Below are 22,363 nucleotides of genomic sequence, written 5' to 3'. Positions count from 1 at the left end.
GTTTGCACAAGAGTGTGACATTTGTAACTTCACTTCAGCCTCCAGTTGGCTGCTTTCTGCAAACAATCAGACTGATTGTGGGCTACCACTTCATTCACATGAGGTGAGCATGAAGTCGCCAACGGGAAACTTCTAGGGGGTATTTGGACCCAAGAAGATTCTGTAACCGGACCCTTGAGCCACTTCTCCGGCCGGCTCCCACACTGTGGAGTGTACTTTCATTTTCAATAAATCCCTGTTTGGTTCTTTTGTTGCTTCATTCTTTCTTTGCTTTGCTGGGCATTTTGCCCAATTCTTTCTTCAAAATGCCAAGAACCTGGACAACTTGCAGTCACAACCCTCTACCAGTGACATATCTTGGCAAGCCAGCCAGGAGGAAAAGTATGCCCAAAGTTTGGGATTTTTCTCCTTTCCCCTTTTAAATCTTTCTCTCTCTCTCTTCCTTTCCAACTCAGTGCCCTTGGTGGACAGCACCTAAGCATGGAGACTTCATGCAAGTTTCTGCCCAGGGTCACTCTCTAGTGAAACTGAAAGGTTTCCACGTGGAAGCGCCTAACCGCCACCGCCCAGTTCAGGTGAGGGACCCGAGTCCTTTTTCTTATTTTCATTTTTCTGAGTCCCATTTCTTTTTCCCTTTTTCTGAGTTTTTTGTTTGTTTATTTTGTTTTGTTTTGTTTCCTTTTCTCCTTTTTCAGTCTTTCACCTAGTAGCTCCTGGTAATTGAGGGAAACTGACAAGGGCCACTCTCTGGCATTCTCTGAAGGCCAAGAAGCAAACAGGGATGGCTGCCCTGCCTGGAAGGGGAAAAGACTCTTTCCTATCATTTCTGGTTATACTCCCAGAACTCTACCTGTGACACAGTTGGATGTGGCAGCTCATCCAGGGCGAATTCACACACGTTTCAGGTGACTTAAACCCCTTCTTTTCTTATGCTAAATTCTTCCCTTCCCCCACTCTACTGGCTAAGGAAAGAAAACCCACCTCGCTATGCAAAAAGGTTATACAAGTCAAATGGCCTGGGCATGTCGTAGGTGGTCTGTGTGGTGCATGGGGGGTGGAGATTATTATTGCCTAAATTGAGAGAGTGAAAGAGTTGCTTTAAGTGGGATAGAAAAGCCTTAAGAAAAGTTCACAGTAAGTCCTCAGTGGTGGAAAGAACCATTCCAAAGTGGTGCTGGCACCCATCTAAGGTTGGAGACATCCAACAGTCTAAGTTGCAGCCCTAAAGGGGGGAAGCCCCCAGGGACCCTAGTATGGGCCCAGAATTTTTCCAGGGGAATGCTCTGGGTAAAATTTGGGTCACCTAGTGAGCCCTCCACTTTCCAAAGTCTCTTTACTAAACCACTCTGGGCAATTCTCAATCTATTCCACCTGATTCCACTGTAGACAACCCTCCACCTATTCCACCTGATTCCCTGCTTGGAAATGTCCCAGACCACATTAATAAACAGGTTAACCCACTGGTCATCGTATACTGGAAAATTGGGGAAGGACAGAACAGCAGTGCCAGTCAAAATACAGCTTAAAAATCCCAGCTATTTTCCCAATAGAAAACAATATCCTATTAGGCAGGAAGCTAGAAAAGGCCTAGCACCCATAGTTGAGCTAAAACTTACCCATGGGCTCTTAAAATCCCCTGCAATATCCTCATCTTACCCGTTCTAAATCTGTAATTCTCCCTGCAATATCCTCATCTTACCTGTTCTAAATCTGTAATTCTCCCTGCAATATCCCCATCTTATCTGTTCTAAAGCCTTCAGGGGAATACCGGTTAGTACAGGGCCTCCGAGTAATTAATGAGGCTGTCATCCCTATCCACCTATTAGTGGCAGATCCATATACCCTCCTGGCTCGGGGTGCCACAGGATGCAAAATGGTTCTCAGTTCAAGACCTGAAAGATGCTTTTTTCTCCATTTCTCTGGACCCAGAGTCCCAATACATTTTTGCCTTTGAACAGGAAAATCCTAGTACCAGGAAAAAAACAATACACTTGGACAGTGCTCCTTCAAGGTTTTCGGGATAGGCCCTATTTCTTTGCCTAGGCCTTAGGAGGGATCTGAGGGACCTGTAAATAGGGAATGGGAGTATACTTCAGTATGTGGATGACCTTCTTGTGTGTAGCCCAACCCAGGAGGTTTCTGACCAAAATACTATAAAAACTTTGAATTTCATGGTAGACAGGGGATACAAAGTATCCAAAAAGAAGGTGCAGATTACCCTCAAATGGGTCCAATATTTAGGGTATGTCTTAACACTTGGAGCCCGGCAAATATCCCCAGAACAAGTGCAAGCCATATGTGGTCTGGGGGCACCCCCACACCCAGCAGTAGCTTCCTTCTTTTCTGGGGAATGGCTGGGTTTTGCAGAATATGGGCACCACATTTTGGGATCATAGCAAAGTCCCTGTGTGAAGCAACAAGGGGGCCTGAAATTGAGCTAATGGAATGGACCTCAAAAATGAGAGAAGCCTTTGCTAACTTAAAACAGGCTCTTACCCAGCTTCCACTTATGGCATCCCAGACCTAACTAAGCCCTTCTCCTTGTATATAGCAGAAAAGAGGGGCATAGCTGTGGCAGTGTTAGACCAGAAATTAGGTTCAGAACCCAGAACAACTGCCTACTTTTAAATAAGTTGGATAGAGTGGCCTCGGGGTGGCCAAGTTGCCTGCGGGCAATAGCAGCCACTGCTATGTTGATGGAGGAAGCCACTAAAATCACCCTGGGCCAACCACTGGAAGTTCTAATCCCCCATCAGGTAAAGTCAGTCTTAGAGATAAAGGGACACATCTGGATAATGGGGAAAAGGTTAACCAAATACCAGACCATGCTCCTAGACAATCCAGACGTAACCCTTAAAACCTGAAACACTCTGAATCCAGCTTCATTGCTGACCACAGCCCCAGTAACTGATCATTCCTGTGAGCAGGTCATTGCACACACATATGTTAGCCAGCCTGATTTAAAAGACCAGCCTCTTTCAGATTTTGAGGATGACTGGTTCACAGATGGAAATAGTTTTGTGTCAAATGGGGAGCATGAAGCTGGATATGCAGTACTAAATCATAACACAATTATCGAAGCCCAGCCACTGCCCCCTGGCACATCAGCACAAAGGCTGAAATTATTGCTCTCACTTGAGCATTAATGTTGGGACAAAGAAAAAAGCTTAACATCTATACAGATTCTAAATATGCGTTCCTTGTGGTTCATGCTTATGCTACAATCTGGAAAGGGAACTACTAACTAGCAAACACTCCCTTATAAAGCATGGGCTTGAAATTCTTCAGCGATTAGAAGCAATACAACTGCCAAAGCCTGTGGGTATAATTCACTGTAGGGGGCATTAAAGCAGCTTAGCCCTTATAGCACAAGAGAACAGCAAGGCCGACAGAGAAGACAAAGCTGCAGCCTTCAGAGTGCAATCCCAACAGATCCTAGCAGTGCTCCGTTTCTATGGTTCCCCAATAGAACCTGAGTACAGGAAGAACAGCTAATAAAGGAACCAAGGGGATAAAACCAAGGATCCTGGTGGTATATGGAGTCAAAAATACATCTCCCTCAGACAGTCCAGTGGAAAGTGAGAAAAGCCCTGCATGCCTCTTTCCATGTGGGGAGGGATGCAACTCTGGCCATGTAAATAAGCTCTTTACCAGGTCTAACCTAGCTTCAGTGGCTAAGCAGGTCTGCCAAGCCTGCTCACTATGTGCACTTAACCCAGGAAACAAAATACCTCCTCTAATACAACCAGTGCAGAGGAGAGGAACTTATCTAGGGGAAGACTGGCAATTAGACTTCACACATATGCCAGCTTACAGAGGACATAAGTTTTTGTTAGTGCTAATAGATACCTTTACTGGTTGGGTCAAAGCTTATCCTCCCAGAATGGAGAAGGCTAATGAGGTTATAAAGTTTCTCTTAAAAGAAATAATCCCTTATTCTCACTCATAGGTAGGAATTGAACAATGAGAACACATGGACACAGGAAGGGGAACATCACACACCGGGGACTGTTGTGGGGTTGGGGGAGGGGGGAGGGATAGCATTAGGAGGTATACCTAATGCTAAATGATTTGTTAATGGGTGCAGCACACCAACATGGCACATGTACACCTATGTAACCAACCTGCATGTTGTGCACATGTACCCTGAAACTTAAAGTATAATAACAAAAAAAAAAAAGAAAGAATCCCCCGGTTTGGGTTACCTCAGAGTCTCCAAAGTGATAATGGTTCATCCTTTATCTCCGAGATACCTCAAGCGGTTGCTAAGGCTCTTGGAATAAAATACTATTTGAATTCAGCATGGAGGCCTCAATCCTCCAAGAAAGTAGAAAGGGCTATCAAGCTCTAAAATTAGCATTAGCTAAACTATGTCAGGAAACATCAGAAACTTGGGTCAGCTTACTACCTGTAGCCCTCTTAAGGATCCATAATACCCCTAGAGCAAAAATTAATATAAACACTTTCGAAATGTTATATAGAAGGCCATTCTTAACTGCTGATTTAATTACTGACCCAGAAACAGCAGGTTTAGTAAAATACCTAGTCAACCTAGGACAATTTCAACAGGCTTTACAAAAGTTTGGAATTCAAAGGATCCCCACACTGTGAACTAACCAGCAACCCAAAATCAGGCCAGGAGATAAGTTACTTGTTAAAACATGGAAGGAGGGATCACCTGCTCAACACTTACAACTCAAATGGAAGGGACCATTTTCAGTAACACTGGCCACGTCTTCTGCGGTCAAAGTAGTAGGATTAGATAGTTGGATACATCTGTCAAGGATCAAGCCAGAGATACCAGAAGCCCCAGATCAGGAATCTGAAGTTCCCATCATCCACTACACCTGTGAACCTGTGGAAGCCCTGAAGTACCTGTTTAGAAGACAGCCAAAAGATAAGTAAATGCCTACCAACTTTCCTTGGTGTCTTTGTTGCATAGTTACTGTAGGCTGGATAATAGTAGCCATTTTTTATTTTTGCAGTTTAATTGCCTTCTTCCAAATGGATGGAATCATTTCCTTTGTAGTAATTAAGCAGAATTTTTTATTTCTATAACAAACATTCCTGACAGCATAGGCATCCACTCCCAAAATTCCCATTAAATTTTTTAACCGAATTCATTTCCTTTTGCCTAGAGACCATCAAGTTTCAGAAAATCATGCAACAAGGTTTCCAGCCAGCTCCAGGTGAAGGCACCACCCCCCCACCATCAAGAAGCACCCTGTCTCCACTAGACAGTGGGCTGAGAGTTCCGGGATCTCCAACAGGTAGGGACTATGCCCCAAGTCAGCATGAAGCAGTTACAGAACAAAGACCTTCAGTTCCTCTGTCTCCCGTAAAGATTTATGGGGATGATGTCTCTCAAGGGAATGATGAGGCAGGATAATAGGGTCTGGAGACAGGGAACCTAAGGCTGTTTAACGCTGACTTCCTAGAACTGAATTGAAAGGTAAACACTAACTTTCCATGCTTAAGTAACAAAAGGACCAGAGGCTACTCCCTTTGACTTTTTCTGCACTGCAGATGGGAAACTGGCTGTCTGCAACCAGTCAGACTGATTGTGGGCCGAGTCTTCATTTGCATAGAAGTATAACCCTGTAACTTCACCCTAGCCTCTGCTTGGTTGGTTTTTGCAACCAATCAGATGTTTGCACAAGAGTGTGACCTTTGTAACTTCACTTCAGCCTCTGGTTGCCTGCTTTCTGCAACCAATCAGACTGATTGCAGGCTACCACTTCATTTACACGAGGTGAGCATGAAGTTGTCAATGGGAAACTTTTGGGGGTTTCCAAAAGGCCCTTGAGCCACTGCTTGGGCCTGCTCCCATACTGTGGAGCATACTTTTGTTTTCAATAAATCCCTGCTTTGGTTCTTTCGTTGCTTCATTCTTTCTTTGCTTCATTCTTTCTTTGCTTTGCTGAGCGTTTTGTCCAATTCTTTGTTCAAAATGCCAAGAACCTGGACAACTTGCAGTCCCGACCCTCTACCAGTGACACTTAGATTCTTCTAAATAAGCTTTTTTCAAATCATTCAAATGAAACAAGCATAGATTTGTTGGTAAATTTTAAAAATTGATAAATAAAAAAGGGGCTTTTTGTTCACGTGAACAGGATGATTTGCATCAAATGTGATTTATCTTGCTTAGAGAAATCACATAGTTTTATTTTTATTTTAAAACATACTTGGATCTTTTTATGTACCTCACAATTAAAAAAAAAAACCTTGCTAAGTCATCATTGAAAATATTCACTTCTTTCTGACTTTTAAGAAAAGTTACTCAGGAGGGCAAATATTTAAAATGCATGATATATGTGAAGATAAGTGTGAGATGAGAAGGGAGAAGAGAAGGATAACAAAAATATGTGCCACTTTGGCATTTTTAAATTAATGGGCAATCAATTTGACTACCTATTTAGGAATTTATTCATTATCCAAAATGGCTGAGGCTGCACAGGCTGCTGCTTTTGTCAAAATTGTCAGTAGCAACCACTGCAAATACCTCAGAAATGTTAATAGAATAGGGCTTGCTCGACACTCAGGACAGTGCTAGGGCTAGGGCTCCTGGGGGTTAAAAGACGATTGAACTAGATGAAGCCTGACTCCTGCCTATGTGTTTATAATCATTTTATGGGGGCAGGACTTGGCAATCTAAAGTGCAGCAGGAGCAAAAATTCAAGACAGTGTACAGCCAATACGAGATTGTGTGGCTCATAACCTTACTTTTTTCAGGTGAACTTAAGCAGATTCTAGAATGCTTAAATACATATTGCTGTCACCTGAAATCAATTTGTTAGACGTCTCTTTTATAGTCTCTTTCATTCATTTCATAAACCATGCAAGCATGAATTCAAGACAATATTTACCTTTTATCTTATGAGAAGAGGATAACAAGTTTCTTAAGGATAACTTCCATTTTTGAACTTAAGAATTATTGGTAAAGTAGTCAACTATGTACTTATAATTACAACTGTCCTTGTAATTAGTCTGCTTTGTCCTTATAATTAGTTTGCTTTATAAACTTAAAAATATATAGAATGAAGTTAATTTAGAAGTGCTGCTTTTTTTCTAGGCTCATAGTTTCTAGAGTACAACACTTTCACTTCTGCCTTAGTTGTTGGAAGACAGATATCTTTCTGAATCTATCTATGTATGATGCTGTCAATGGATACTTTATCTCAGGTCTTAAGTACCTGTATAATATTAAGAAAGTGATTTTAAAATTTATCCTCAGCATATGGTTGAAAATAAATGTAACCACTCATTATATTGCTTTTTAAGTGATCTTTAAAACTTTTGTTTACAAAAATATCTCACTAAATTGTGTAAAATATATTATTTCCCCTTTTTAAAAACAATTCTGCCCACTGATCAGTATTACGTGTTACAAATTAACATTAACTGAGGTGATATTGGGATAATGTGTTGTGGCAGAGAGTATAATGCTCAACAAATACATTTCTTTTCCTACACTTCCCAGCCCCCTTGCATTTTTTTTTCTTTGAGACAAGGTCTCACTCTGTTGCCCAGGCTGGAGTGCAGTGGCATGATCACAGCTCACTGCCACCTCGACCTCCCTGACCTCAGGTGATCCTCCTGCCTCAACCTCCCAAGTAGTTGGGACTATAGGTACGCACCACCATGCCTGGCTAATTTGTGTCTTTTTGTAGAGACAGGGTTTCACCATGTTGCCAAGGCTGGTCTCAAACTCCTGGGCTCAAGCCATCTGCTCAACTTGGCCTCCCAAACTGCAGGGATTACAGGTGTGAGCCACCACGACCAGCCCCCTTGCAATTAGATGAGGTTCAGTGAGGAGTTCTAATCAATACAACTTGGGAGTCAATGATTGTATCTCTTCCTAGCTAAGGTAGGGAAAATTCCACATGCAAGTTTCTAGTATCATTGGCACATATTCCACTTGCTGCAGTTACAAGATGGTGGAGCCTCTATTGTTTTGAATTCCTGTATGGAACTGCAGTCTGCCAACCCATGAGGAACACGTAGCGTGAGGAAGAAATAAGTTATATTAAGGCACAGCGACTTTGAGATTAATTTGTTATCACAGCATAAACTTACCTACCCTCACAAATTGTCTTTTTTTTTTTTTTTTTTTTTTTTTTGAGACGGAGTCTCGCTCTTTCGCCCAGGCCAGAGTGCAGTGGCACTATCTCGGCTCACTGCAAGCTCTGCCTCCCGGGTTCATGCCACTCTCCTGCCTCAGCCTCCTGAGTAGCTGGGACTACAGGCGCCCACCACTACGCCCAGCTAATTTTTTGCATTTCTAGTAGAGATGGGGTTTCACCATGTTAGCCAGGAACAAATTGTCTTTTCTAAACCAATAAAACAATAAAGAGAATGTCCTATAATAAAAACTGTTGTCTAGGCTTGACTATAAAGTCATTTTCCTTTTAGCAAGAAGTAGTTTGAGAATATACCTCACCTTATATTTGATGAACATACCTCACCTTATCTCTTGATGAAACAAGTTGACTGTTTCTTTAAGGTCATGATGGGTTTCAGGACACACAAGCATAAAATATGGCACTTTGACATTTGAAAAAATAGCAAAACCCAGCAAGGTCACTCTATGACCTTTCCCTGCCCTCTTCCCCTAAAGCAGGTCATAAAACAGTTTTCTGACCTTCCTCTCAAGTAGGCCATACAAACCTCATGTGAGATGTGCCTACCTGTATTAGTTCATTTTCACACTGCTAATAAAGGCATACCCAAGACTGGGCAATTTATGAAAGAAAGAGATTTAATTGGACTTAAAGTTCCATGTAGCTGGGGAAGCCTCACAATCATGGCAGAAGGCAAAGAGGAGCAAGTCACATCTTACATGGATGGCAGCAAGCAAAGAGAGAATGAGGAAGACCCAAAAGTGGAAACCTCTGATAAAATCATCAGATCTCGAGACTTATTCACTACCATGAAAACAGAATGAGGGAAACTGCCCCCATGATTCAATTATCTCCCACTGGGTCCTTCTCACAACACGTGGGAATTATGGGAGTACAATTCAAGATGAGATTTTGGTGAGGACACAGGGCCAAACCATATCATTCCACCCCTAGTGCCTGCCAAATCTTATGTCCTCACAGTTCAAAACCAATCATGCCTTCCCAACAGTCCCCCAAAGTCTTAACTCATTTTAGCATTAACTCAAATGTCCACAGTCCAAAGTTTCATCTGAGACAAGTCAAGTCCCTTCTGCCTATGACCCTGTAAAATCAAAAACAAGACAGTTATTTCCTAGATACAACGGGGATACAGGCATTGGCTAAATACCATTCCACATGGGAGAAATTGGCCAAAACAAAGGGGCTACAGGGCCCATGCAAGTCCAAAATCCAGCATGGCAGTCAAATCTTAAAGCTCCAAAATGATCTCCTTTGACTCCATGTCTCACATCCAGGTCACGCTGATTGAAGAGGTGGGTTCCCATGGCCTTAGGCAGCTCCGCCCCTGTGGCTTTGCAGGGTACAGCCTCCTTCCCAGCTGCTTTGATGGGCTGGTGTTTACTGTCTGTGGCTTTTCCAGGTGCACAGTGCAAGCTGTTGGTGGATCTACCATTACCATTCTGGGGTCGGGAGGATAGTGTCTCTCTTCTCACAGCTCCACTAGGCGGTGCCCCAGCAGGGACTCCGTTTGGGGGCTCTGGCCCCACATTTCCCTTCTGCACTGCCCTAGCTGAGTTTCTCCATGAGAGCCCCACCCCTGCAGCAAACTTACGCCTGGGTCATCCAGGCATTTCCATACATCTGAAATCTAGGCAGAGGTTCCCAAACCTCAATTCTTGACTTCCGTTCACTGGCAGGCTGAATACCACCTGGAAGCTGCCAAGGTTTGGGGCTTGCACCATCTGAAACCACAGCCTGAGCTCTACATTGGCCCCTTTCAGCCACAGCTGGAGTGGCTGAGATGCAGGGCACCAAGCCCCTAGGCTGCACACAGCTTGGGGATCCTGGGCCTGGCCCATGAAACCACGGTCAGGCCTGTGATGAGAGGGGCTGCCATGAAGACCTCTGATGTGCCCTAGAGACATTTTCCCCATTTCCTTGGTGATTAACATTTGGTTCCTCATTACTTATGCAAATTTCTGCAGCTGGCTTAAATTTCTCCTCAGAAAATGGGATTTTCTCTTCTATCATGTTATCAGGCTTCAACTTTTTTAAACCTTTATGCTCTGTTTCCCTTTTAAAACTGAATGCTGTTAACAGGACCCAAATCACCTCTTGAATGTTTTGCTGCTTAGAAATTTCTTTTGCCAGATACCCTAAATCATCTCTCTCAAGTACAAAGTTCCACAAATCTCTAGGGCAGGGGCAAAAATGCTGCCAGTCTCTTTGCTAAAACATAACAAGAGTCTCTTTTGCTCCAGTTCCCAATAAGGTCCTCATTTCCATCTGAGACCACCTCATCCTGGACCTTATTGTTCATAGTACTATCAGCATTTCTGTCAAAGGCATTCAACAAGCCTCTAGGAAGTTCAAAACTTTCCCACCTTTTCCTGTCTTTTTCTGAGCCCTCCAAACTGTTCCAATCTCTGCCTGTTACCCAGTTCTAAAGTCACTTCCACCTTTTTGGTATCTTTTCAGCAACAGCACCCCACTCTGGTACTAATTTACTGTATTAGTCCATTTTCACGTTGCTGATAAAAACATACCCAAAACTGGGCAATTTATGAAAGAAAGAGATTTAATTGGACTTACAGTTCCATGTGGCTGGGGAAGCCTCACAATCATGGCAAAAGGCAAGCAGGAGCAAGTCCTGTCTTACATGGATGGCAGTAGGCAAAGAGAATGAGGAAAATGCAAAAGCGGAAACCCCTGATAAAACCATCAGATCTCATGAGACTTACTCACTACCATGAGAACAGCATGGGGGAACCACCCCCATGATTCAATTATCTCCTACTGGGTCCCTCTCACAACACATGGGAATTACGGGAGTACAATTCAAGATGAGATTTGGGTGGGGACACACAGCCGAATCACATCACTACCCTATACCTGAAGGAAACTAACATCCTTACCCTCAAAGACACAGAGATGCCAAGAGGAATCTGGGCAGACAGGATTTGCTAAGATCCCCCAAATTGTCACCATTAGGTCTTATCCTCTTTGTCCAATCATACTTCCCCACAACATTTTCATCAAACCTAGCATAAAAATATACAAGTTTACCTGTTTTTTTTTTTTCAATTTTCATTGCTAAAGGCTCCAATGTCACATAAAACTTGTACTAAATTTGTATGCTTTTCTCTTGTTAATCTGTCTTTGTTATGGGGCCTCAGCCATGAACCTAGTGAAGGGTGGAGAAAACACATCTCCCTCACCATGAGGAAGCTGTGGAAGACAGAGCAGTGAAACAGGACAGCCCTCTGGGGTTCCCAACAACCCTGGCAGAAGGTTGTGGGGAAGGTCTCACTTGAACTGGTTCTGACTAAGTGAGCCTTGTGCTCTTTGGACTTGGTGAATATTTAAACCACATCTTTCTCACATTCATGGAATATGTTTCAGGGGAGAAAACATAATTTCCTTTTTAGGTTCTTAGTTGAGACACTTTCCTGAAAACAAGTCATATTAACAAAAAAAAAACAGAAGTTTATTAACATGTGCTGTACCCATGATGTGGGACTGGTGTCAGTCCAAAAGTATTTCTCTCTCAAGGCAGCAGCTTAGGGGTCTTGTTTAAATAGTATTTTAACAAAGATCCATAAATCCTATAGAGAAAAGGACAAAGAAGGAGGTATCTTTAGGCTTCTAAAAGGCAGGAAAATGTGGGAAGATAAATTTATGGGAAGAGTAAAGTCTGCTTCTAGATGCTATGGTGCCGCTGTCTCTGAGCTCTGTGCCTGAGCTGATAAACGCAGACAGGAGGGGCAGAGTGTGCCATTGTACTTTATCCTTTTAGCTTTAACTAAAATCCCCAGGATTTTAGAGAATACTTTTTTGCTTCATTCAACTTCAATAGACTATGAAAATTCCACCAAGAGAACTCACATCACAAGCACCTCACTCCTGGTCACACCATTCTAACCCTTCCATGCCCTGTGACTTCTTTGTTAGCCTCCGATAATCAGATGTCTCCTCCCTGGGTTTGCTGCTTTGGTCCCTCTGCCCTTCTGGGCAGGCCTATAGAACATGCTAAGCCAGTTCCCTCTCCTACATGGGTCACATCTCATCCACAGTACACACTGAGACATCATTTGCCCTGACAACTCTTGAGAGCAGACTGATCCCAAGGCTGCACTGATCTGGCCCTTATTTCCACATCAGAATTTCTCAGACTGGCATCCTACTGTTGCCAAACTGAACTTGGGTCAGCCTGCTTGGCAAGGCAAAGCCAAACACTGACATTGGGACTGCAGTGAAAGAAGTGAGGCATTTATTGCAGTGTGCCAAGCAAGGAGAATCAGGCACCTAATGCTTAAGACCTGAACTTCCTGATGTCTTACAGGTCAGAGTTGTTTTTTATTTTTAAGACAGAGACTTGCTCTGTCACCCAGGCTGGAGTGCAGTGGTGCAATCACTGCCACAACCTCCAGGGCTCAGGTGATCCTCCAATTTCAGCCTCATAAGTAGCTGGGACCACATGTGTGTGCCACCACACCTGGCTAATTTTTTTATTATTTGTACAGACAGGGACTCCCTATGTTGCCTAGGCTGATCTCTAACTCCTGGGCTCAAGTGATCCTCCCACCTTAGCCTCCCAAAGTGCTAGGATTACAGGCGTGAGCCACCCTACATCGCCAGGTAAGAGTTTTTAAAGGCAGGGAGGCAGAGGTTATAGGCAAAGTCATAAATCAATACATGGAAGTTATACATTGGATTGACCTAAAAAGGCAAGAAATCTCTAAGCAGGGGCCCACAGGTCATAGGTGGATTCAAAGATTTTCTGATTTGCAATTGGTTAAGGAGGCAAAGCTTTGTCTAAAAATTTAGGATCACCAGAAGACTGTGAGCTCTGGCTCATGGGTATAAACTTCAGGCACCTCAGGAAGAAATTTAGAACAAAGAACAGTGGTCAGAGCCCAGTTCTCAGTTCCTCCTCATCTGAGGTCTATGCACTGGCAGATGCATATGGTGCGGGGTCTGGGTTTCTGAAAAATAACTCAGAGACATATGTTAAGACATTATTTTTAGTTTCTATAGGGAGCCAAATATATGCTAACTGTAACTTCCTTGGCTATTGTTTTAAGGTACTGTTACCTTCTTGCTTATGAAGTTGGTCATTTACTTCTCAGAACTAGGTAGGTGCCCAGAATTCCCTGGAAGAAACTCAAGATTTTTATTCATTTTCATGCTTGGAGTTCCCACAAGCCCTTAAGAAGGGCCCCTGCTCCATCTCAACCCCAGTGTACAGTGGTTCTTAAATACAGTGGCCTGCATGTTACCTTTCTCTGAGTGCACCTGTGGATACCACTCTCACAGGGCTTAACGTGAAAAGAAAGGCATTCACAGCAACAGGTCTCTCCATAGAAACCTCCATGCAAACCCTCCCTCTTCTATTCTCTCAACCTTTGAAGTGGGTAAGGAGGTCAAGGATCATGGAGCCATTTCTTTACATTTCCCTTGAAGAATCAGTCTAAGGTAATTGGGCACCACACTGAAATTTCATGTTTATCCTACCTTGGTGCTTAGTGGGATCTTCAGTTTTCACATTGTTACATAGAAGACAGGGCAAGGCCAGCTGGGTCAGCCAGGGCTTGGTGCCTGAGGGTGAGGCATCCTACACAAATAATGCTGAAGCAGAATAAGCCAAAGATGCACTACCTTTGAAAGCATCCAAGCCAAAAAGTCAGAAAACACACACACTACAGCAGGCCCTAGGGCAGGAAAGACATCACAACCATGGGACAGAATAAAACATCAGAATCTGAGCCAAAATTAAATTGGAATAAGAAAAAGTCAGCAATGAATGAGATTTGGGACAAATTCAGCCCACATTATTGGGGATTCCAGTGCTTAATAAGATGAAAAACAGATACAAGAGTATTTTTATTTAATTAATTTCCTACAGCAAGTTGGTTTTCTGGTTAAGGAAGATACAACCAAATTCCCTGGAAATTGCAAGGAGTCCCTAGAGATTTCTGTAAGACAGACAAGATATAGATTCCCAACACTGCCCATTCCCCCACAACAGGAAAGCAGCATTCCCAAACCCAGAAGCTGCTGGCCTTATAAGGTCAAGTTTCGTGACAGTCGACCTACTTGGAAACAGTAAGTTTTCATCCTCATAACCACTCCTCTCCCACTGCCATGTCAATATTGGCTGTCTCTGCTCATCAGCCATACCAAAGTGCAGCACTTGAATGCTCATTCTCGGCAATAACTGAACTAATGAGAGCTTAGTCCACGATGTTTTAGTAACAATTTTCTAACAGTGTTTGAGAAATAGAAATTGTCTGCTGCTCCCACACCCAGCCTGTAACTGCATGTCCAGTGGGCCTGACTGAACTCTGGACCACTAGACAGGTGTTAGCAAGGAAAATAAGGTTGTGTAAAATATCTTTTGGTACCAATGGCCACTATGGTTTTACTGTATTTAATGCAAGTCAAAGCTGGTGACTTCTACCTACCTATCCGCCTATCTTCCTATCTACCTTTCTTCCTATTTACCTACCTACTTAAATTAATTTGCTAAGCTGCCATTACAAATCACAAACTGGGTGACGTAGAACAACAGAAATTTGTTCTCTCACAATTCTGGAGACTAGAAGCCTGAAACCCAGTGTTAGCAGTGTTGGTTCCCTCTAAGGGGCATGTTATAATTTGAATATGTCAGGTGTTGAAACTTAATGGCCAATGTCATAGCAGTAAGAAGTGCAGCCTTTAAGAGGTGATTAGGTTATGAGGGCTCCTCCTCATGAATGGGATTAAGACACTTAGAAAAGAGGTGTCAAGTGGTGTTCTGCCCTTTGGACCTACCTTCCTCTATTTGAGGACACAGTGTTCCTCCTCTCAGGAAGATACAGCAAGATGGCACCACCTTGCAAACAGAGACCATGCACCTCACCAGACAGTTTGCTAGCACCTGGATCTTGGACTTCCCAGCCTCCAGAACTATGAGAATAAATTTCTGTTCATTTTAAATTACCTAGTCTACAGCATTTTGTTATAGCCGTACAGATGAGCTAAGATAGGCTATGAAAGAGAATTTGTTCCATACCTCTCTCCAGGCTTCTGGTGCTTTGCTGGCAATATTTGGTGTTCTTTGGTTTGTGGATGCATCAGCTCAATCACTGACTTCACCTTCATATAGCATTCTCCCAGTGAGTGAAATGGTAAATGGCAGCTGAAACTTCAGTGAGACGAGGAAATGGAGGATGAGAGGTCAATGACAGAGACTTTCATTTTAACAGCCATGAAGAGATCAGAGATGAGCCTGGGTCCTGAGCCAGGCAGGGGAGGGGAACAGACTCTACACATAGTTGGGATTCCCCAAAGGAACCCACTTTCGGGGGAAGAGTGGATTAGGAAAAACTCTCTCCCACCATCTAAACAACAGGACAAACATATTTGTTGAAGTAACAGAACTTTGGGAACTGAATACCACAATGTGTGGGTAAAGTAGCAGATTAGAAATCTGAAGAGAAAACCAGGCAAGCAGAAGATAGATTTGAGAAAAATGATCAAGGATGAAGCGGGAACAGACAGAGAGACACAAGCCATGAAAGTGACATTAAGCAGAATGGAGGACAAAATGAGGTGCTCCAATGCATGCCTGATAAGAGAAGGGGAAGGAGAGAATGGAGGAAATGAAAGAGGCAATACTGAAAGAGATCACAGCTGTGAAGTTTTGACAACTGGTGAAAGACAAAACCTTGGTTTTAGGAATTGCAATGGGTTTCAAGCAGAATTAACACAGCCAAAACTGAACCCTCATGGTGAAACTGCAAAGAAACCAAAGACAAAAAGTGAAAAGGCTAGAGTAAAGCTATCAATTATTTATGAAGTGACAGTAATCAGACTGATAGCAGACAATACTAACAGCAGAAGAAAATAACTCAATAACATCTTTGAAGTGCTGAGGGAAAAGAAGTGCCATTAGAAAATTTTAAATGTGGCCAAAGTATCATTAAAGAATAGGGTAATATAAAGACATTTTCAGACAAAACTGAAGGAGAAAAGTTCTCAATGTTCTTTCTTACTGACAATATATAGAACTATATTGCAGCCTAGTGAAATCAATAAATTTTATGCTCTATATCTGTAGCTTAAAAAAAAACAAAAAAATGTGTCTATAATTCTCTCCATTTATGCACAGCATCACTATTTACTAGAAGCCAATAAGGTACCACCGAATACTTTTTGATGACAGAGATGATGATTCCTACACTGAACAGTGTCTCTGGTGGAAATCATCTCTGTGCTACATTGTGTGGAACAGACAGGACCCTAAGTGCAGAATCAGGAAACCTGAATTCAAGCTCTAACTCTACCATTAATTACCTCTGCAACTTTGGTTGATTTATTCTGGTTCTTTGTATATTAAAATAGGTGGGTGATTGGTTGATTTATTCTGGCTCTTTGTATATTAAAATAGGTGGGTGATTGGTTGATTTTTACAACTCCAATCTCCATCACTCTTCAACTCACCCTGTACCCTCCTGACAGTGGTGAATTGGGATCCACTTAGGGTCCACACACAAAATTATTTCACAGAATTCAGTCCAGACAGCTTGAATAGTCTCACCTTTCAAGGCAAAAATCTCAAACCTAAAATCTATGCTCAAGAAATGTAGATTGGTAGGCCAAAAACTGTTTAGATCAACTTTTCATTAAAAAAAAAACTTAAAAGTTCAATACTCCAATTCGATTCTCTCCCACCCTCTATTCCACACACACCAAAGAGTCACAACTTTTTTGGGTTTTGCCATGTATTTCAGCCTATGGGACTAACCAAGACTTTTATCAGTCTGGAATTTCTATCATTCTAACACCACTCCCACAGCTTTAGCTCCTCCTCCTAAATACCTTAGCACTTTCTTTGTGGTTTAAGTTACTGCTCTCCTACTTCCAATAGAGGGTGAAAAAATGATTGCTCATCTTGCTTTTAATGACCACAAGAAATATTAAATTCTTCTGGCCCAAAAGAACATTTCCCACAAGCATCATTTTAAATCTTAATTACAAGTTTATGTATTATTCAGGCAATGTTAGAAACTCAGCTTTGGAGTAGCATTATACCATTAGTCTTCATTTGCTCTCTTTGGTCTTTCCCCCAACTTCCAAATAATGGCCATTCTAATTCTCTTGCTTCTTTAATTATATTTTAGTTAGAATCATCTTTTTCTTAGAGCACCAGACTTTCTCTTGCAAAATGCCTATGACTTCAAAAAAGGATTTGATTCTCCTCTGCGCCCCTTGCTGACAAGGTTTAGGGAGGCAAGCAGGCTATTATCTCTCACCAAAAAGTCCAGCAGAAGGGATAGAAAAGGATCACTAGGTAAATACAAAGATAATTCTCTTCTTGTTGTAATGTATACACACACAGGTGCACACACACAGTAATGCACTTGTCCAAAGATTAAAATAAAGCCAGATAATTCTTCACCAGTTGTTCAGTGATGCTATTGGCATTATCAAAAACCTAAGATCTGAATTAGAATAGCTAATACTTTTCAAGTGCTCTCTGTGTACAGATAACCTGACTGCATACCCATATCCTCTAGTTCTTCTCTATGTACTGCTTCACTGATTCCCTGCTATGTTTCTAAAGTGCTCTGGGCCCTCCATCCTCCACATGCTGTCAGATCTTTGTAGATAAGGTCCTTTTCATCTTTCTATATATGGAAAAGTGTAATGAATAAATTTCCCATCCCCTGCCCCCTCTTAGAAAGAGCCCTAAAATTAAAAGAATTCTATTTGAAATTGATGCTACTCCTCACAGGACACAAAAAGATCAACCTAATACCATGATTTCTGTTTTGTTTTGCTTTGTTTAGTTTAGTTTTGTTTTCAGTGATGCTCAGTCTTCAGCAAAACAGAAAAGAGTCAGATACTCCTTCACACAATTATGATTACCTATTGTTCCTAAGGGTTAGGCCAGGAACATGATAACAAAAGAAATACTTTTTTCTTTTGAAGGTTTTATTTATTTGTTTTTGTTTTTTTGAGATGGAGTCTCACCCTGTCGCCCAGGCTGGAGTGCAGTGGCAAGATCTTGGCTCACTGCAACCTCTGCCTCCCCGATTCAAGCGATTCCCCTGCCTCAGCCTCCTGGGTATCTGGGACCACAGGCATGTGCCACCACGCGAAGCTAATTTTTGTATTTTTAGCAGAGATGGGGTTTCACCATGTTGGCCAGGATGATCTCGATCTCTTGACCTCCTGAACCGCCCACCTTGGCCTTCCAAAGTGCTGTGATTACAAGCGTGAGCCACCATGACTGGCCTGTAGGTTGTTTTTAAAGATAAAACTTGTTTGCTATAAACTATATATTCTTAACTGCACAGCTAAATTTTTACTTCTGTATGTAACCTATGTAACTACCACACAGACCAAGATATAGAATATTTTCATCACTCCAGAAAGTTCTCTCATGCCTCCTCACTCACTCACCTCAATGATAATCACGACTCTGACTTTTATCATCTTTGACGATATTTGTTTGTCTTTCACTTTATGTATGTGGAATCACATAGTATATACAGTTTTGTGTCTGGTTTCTCTTTTCCAACAGGATGCTTTTGAGATTTTTCCATACTATTGTAAATATCAGTTCTTTCTTTTTTTATTGCTGAGCAGTGTTTCATTTTATGAATACACTACAATTTGCTTTTGTATTCCTCTGTTGTTGGATATTTGTAGCATTTCTAGTTTTTGGCTATTATGACTAAAGCTGCAAAGAACGGTCTTTCATGTGCCTTTTGGTTGAAATATGAACTCATTTCTCTTGGATATATACCTAAAAGTAGAACCGAGAACTGCTGGGTCATAAGATAGAAGAAGATAGAAGTTCATTTAGATTTAATAAATACCAGCAAACAGTTTTTCAAAGTGGCTGAACCACTTTGTCTGGAAACTGTTTATACTTCTATCTGCAATGTACGTGAGCTCCAGCTGCTCTACAATCTCACCTACACTTCATGTTGAATCTTTTCATTTTAGCCAAGCTACTCTGTTTATACTTTTCCCTCATTGTGGGTTTAATTTGGGTTATATGATTTATAGGTGTTTAATTTTTACATATCTATATATACGGGATATGACTCCTTTGTCAAGTATATGTATTACAAATATCTTCCCCCAATCTGTGGCTTGCTCACTGAACTCACTTCCTTAACTATGTCTTTTGATGAACAGAAGTTCTTAATTTTAAGAAAGCCCAATTTATCTTTTTCCTTTTTCTTTTATGGCTTAATGTTTTTTGTGTCTTGTTTAAGAAATCTTGCCTACCCCATAATCATTTTCCTTTGTTACATTCTGGAAGCTTTATTGTTCTGCCTTTCACATTCAGGTCTATGATCCACTTTGAATAAATTTTTATGTGTGGTGTAAGGTCAAGTTCAAGATTCATTTTTTTTCCCTGAATAGATACCAATTTCTCTAGCACCATTTATTTAATAATCATCTTTTCCCACTGAATGACAATGGCACCTTTATTGCAAATCAAGAAACCATATACGTGCACATCTATTTGTGGACTTTATCTGCTCCATTGGTTTATTTGTCCATCCTTGCACCAAAGTAGTATTTCCATGAGATGGGTTTAGCTTGTGTGTCTCTGATGAGTGCAAATATGCATCTTTGCACAAATGCCCACTTCCCATCTGAACCTCACTGACTTTCACTGTGCAGAATATTCACTGTTATCTCTTACCTCCAAACCCTCTCTTCTGTACTCAGCTTGGTGATGCAGAGGTTTAGACTCTGCAAACATTTCTCCTTTGCCAGTGGTTCCCTGTTAGGTTCTGCCAATAGGGGTCACTAGAGGGAGACAGTGACGCTGGAGCAGGGACAAAGGACTTTCTCCTTCCCGTGTGCTCATTGCTCCTATCAGCATTGCCCCAGCTATGGTTTTGTGAAACAACAGTGGCAGCTGGGTTTAGCTGTAGCACCACTATAGCTTCAGCTTTGTTTCCACACTCCCAGAGACGCACTTCCTCAGAGACATGACCACCAACCAGGCAGCAGTTCTGCAGGGCCCCAAACATCAACCTTCAGGGTTCTATTAACCCCACCCTCTCTTCATTTCCATCCCTGGCCCTGGGGTGGCAGCTGTTCAGAGCACTTCCTGTCACTGTGCTAGCTCAGTGATCCCTGGTTGCTTTTCAATCCTCTAATACCAATTCCCCATATTTCTTTTTTTCTGTTAGGCTATTTGGTGTCATGCTGTTTTTCTAAGTGGACTCTGACTCATTCACTCACTAACAGAAGAGATGACATAGAATTGTGTAGAATTGGAGAGCATGATCACTCTCCCTCCTGGAACAAGAGCCTATAACCCTCTGGATTCTGCACAACTCTTCAGAGATGAACAATCATGCTCATCCTATGTTCATTCTTTTAAACGCAATGCCAGAAAACATCAAGGCATTGTCAACAAACAGTCAAACTCTGTAAAATATTTGAAGAGATTTATTCTAAGCCAAATATGAGTGACCATGACCTGAGGCACAGTCTCAAGAGGTCCAAAGAATATGTGCCCAAGGTGGTCAGCCTGGTTTTATATGTTTTAGGAAGATATAAGACATCAATCAATACATGTAAGGCATACGCTGGTTTGGTCTGGAAAGGCAGGACAACTTGAGAAGCAGGAGCTTCCAGGTCATAGGTGAATTCAAAGATTTTCTGATTAGCAATTGGCTGAAGAGTTAAGCTAAAATCTAAAGACCTAGAATCAATAGAAGGCAGTGTGGGTTAAGATAAGAGGTTCTAGAGACCAAGGTTCTTATCATGCAGATGAAGCCTCCAGGTAGCAGGCTTCAGAGAGAATAGATTGTAAATGTTCCTTATCAGACTTAAAAAAGTGCCAAGCTCTTAGTCAGTTCTCTCCTGGATTATGGAAAAGACCTAGAAAGGGAAAGGGATTCTCTACACAATGTAGATTTTTCCCCACAAGAGACAGCTTTGCAGGACCATTTCAAAATATGTCAAAGAAACATATTTTGGGGTAAAATACTTTTATTTCTTTCAGGGCCTGCTATATGTCATGCTGGTAACTTATTGCTACAAATAGTCTGTTTTGTCAGTCTTAAGGTCTCTGTTTTAATGCTAATGCTGGTCAGCTGTGACTGAATTCCAACGTGAGGAAGGTATAATAAGACATATCCAACCATGCATTCCCATAATGGCCTGACGTAGTTTTTCAGGTTAAATTTTTGGAATGCCCTTGGCTGAGAGAAGGAGTCCATTCAGTTTATCAGGGGGCTTATAATGTGATTTTTGGTTTACAACATAAAAGCTTCTTTGGAAAAGGATAGAGTTTCCTGAGGGATAGAGAAGTCGCTAAGCTGAGAAATATGTGTTTTTCAGGGAGGTGGGGATACTTGCAAGAGAAGCTGGTCATCATGAAGGAAGCATGCAAGGGAACACAAAGCCTATGAAAGCCCAAAGCCTGAAAACATTCTCCCTTGTGCAATAAAAGAAACATCTAAACTCATTAACTTTGAACCATTGTCCCTCCTACCATGCAATACACTTTTGGGAATCTCTAACCTTTCAGAAAACTACTTCGTATATATAGACTTTGCTCTATGTATAATGGTAGAACTAGGGGAGAGATGGGTCTACTCTGCCCCATTTTCCTTCCTTTGAAAAACCTTATGAGCAACCACTTAATAGTAAATGTTCTCTTGTCATGGTAGTACATCCCCTGCCAGAAGAGCTGGCTGGCTATAGCACTTGCCCTCAGCCTGAACTCTGAAAACTCTATCCTCAGTCTAAACAAAGGGAAAGATATGCCTGATTGGGTGTTTTTTATAAGCATGACAGCCTAACCCCACTCTTCCCAGGAGTGAAACACACTCAAGTACACATCTGTCCGACGCCCTGCCTGTAAAGTCATCCTCACTTAGCAATCATAGGGAAGTTTCCACACACACCAAAGGGAGGTCTACCTATGAAACAGGACCTACACACTACCCTAAAGCCACTACCACAGAGTCCATACAAAGGATAGGTATTTGGGGTGAACATACCTGCATTGGTTCCCTATTCTAATCAGCAAATCTTTCCTTCACAAAAATAAATGTAAAACTAAGAATAAACAGTCATTTGAAGAATTTTAACCTGGGAAAGATACAACCAACTTAACAAAACTACTGAAGAGGCCAGGCACAGTGTGGCTCATGCCTGTAATCCCAACACTTTGGGAGGCTGAGGCGGGAGGATCACTTGAGGTCAGGAGTTCA

The 22,363-nt window shown here is 41.9% G+C and overlaps 1 long non-coding RNA gene across 1 annotated transcript in view; it reads left to right on the top strand.

Moving 5' to 3' along the window:
- Window positions 1-368: 368 nt before the first annotated feature.
- The window catches only part of LOC134731849 (uncharacterized), a 37,985-nt gene continuing 15,990 nt past the window's right edge, over window positions 369-22,363 (top strand). The window contains exons 1-2 of the long non-coding RNA XR_010114484.1: window positions 369-905; window positions 5,139-5,270. This is a non-coding gene — a long non-coding RNA (uncharacterized lncRNA). The remainder of the gene's footprint in view (window positions 906-5,138; window positions 5,271-22,363) is intronic.

The sequence above is a fragment of the Symphalangus syndactylus genome, chromosome 11, assembly GCF_028878055.3.
Source record: "Symphalangus syndactylus isolate Jambi chromosome 11, NHGRI_mSymSyn1-v2.1_pri, whole genome shotgun sequence".
Classification (NCBI taxonomy): domain Eukaryota; kingdom Metazoa; phylum Chordata; class Mammalia; order Primates; family Hylobatidae; genus Symphalangus; species Symphalangus syndactylus.
This window is presented reverse-complemented; position numbering and strand designations above follow the sequence as displayed.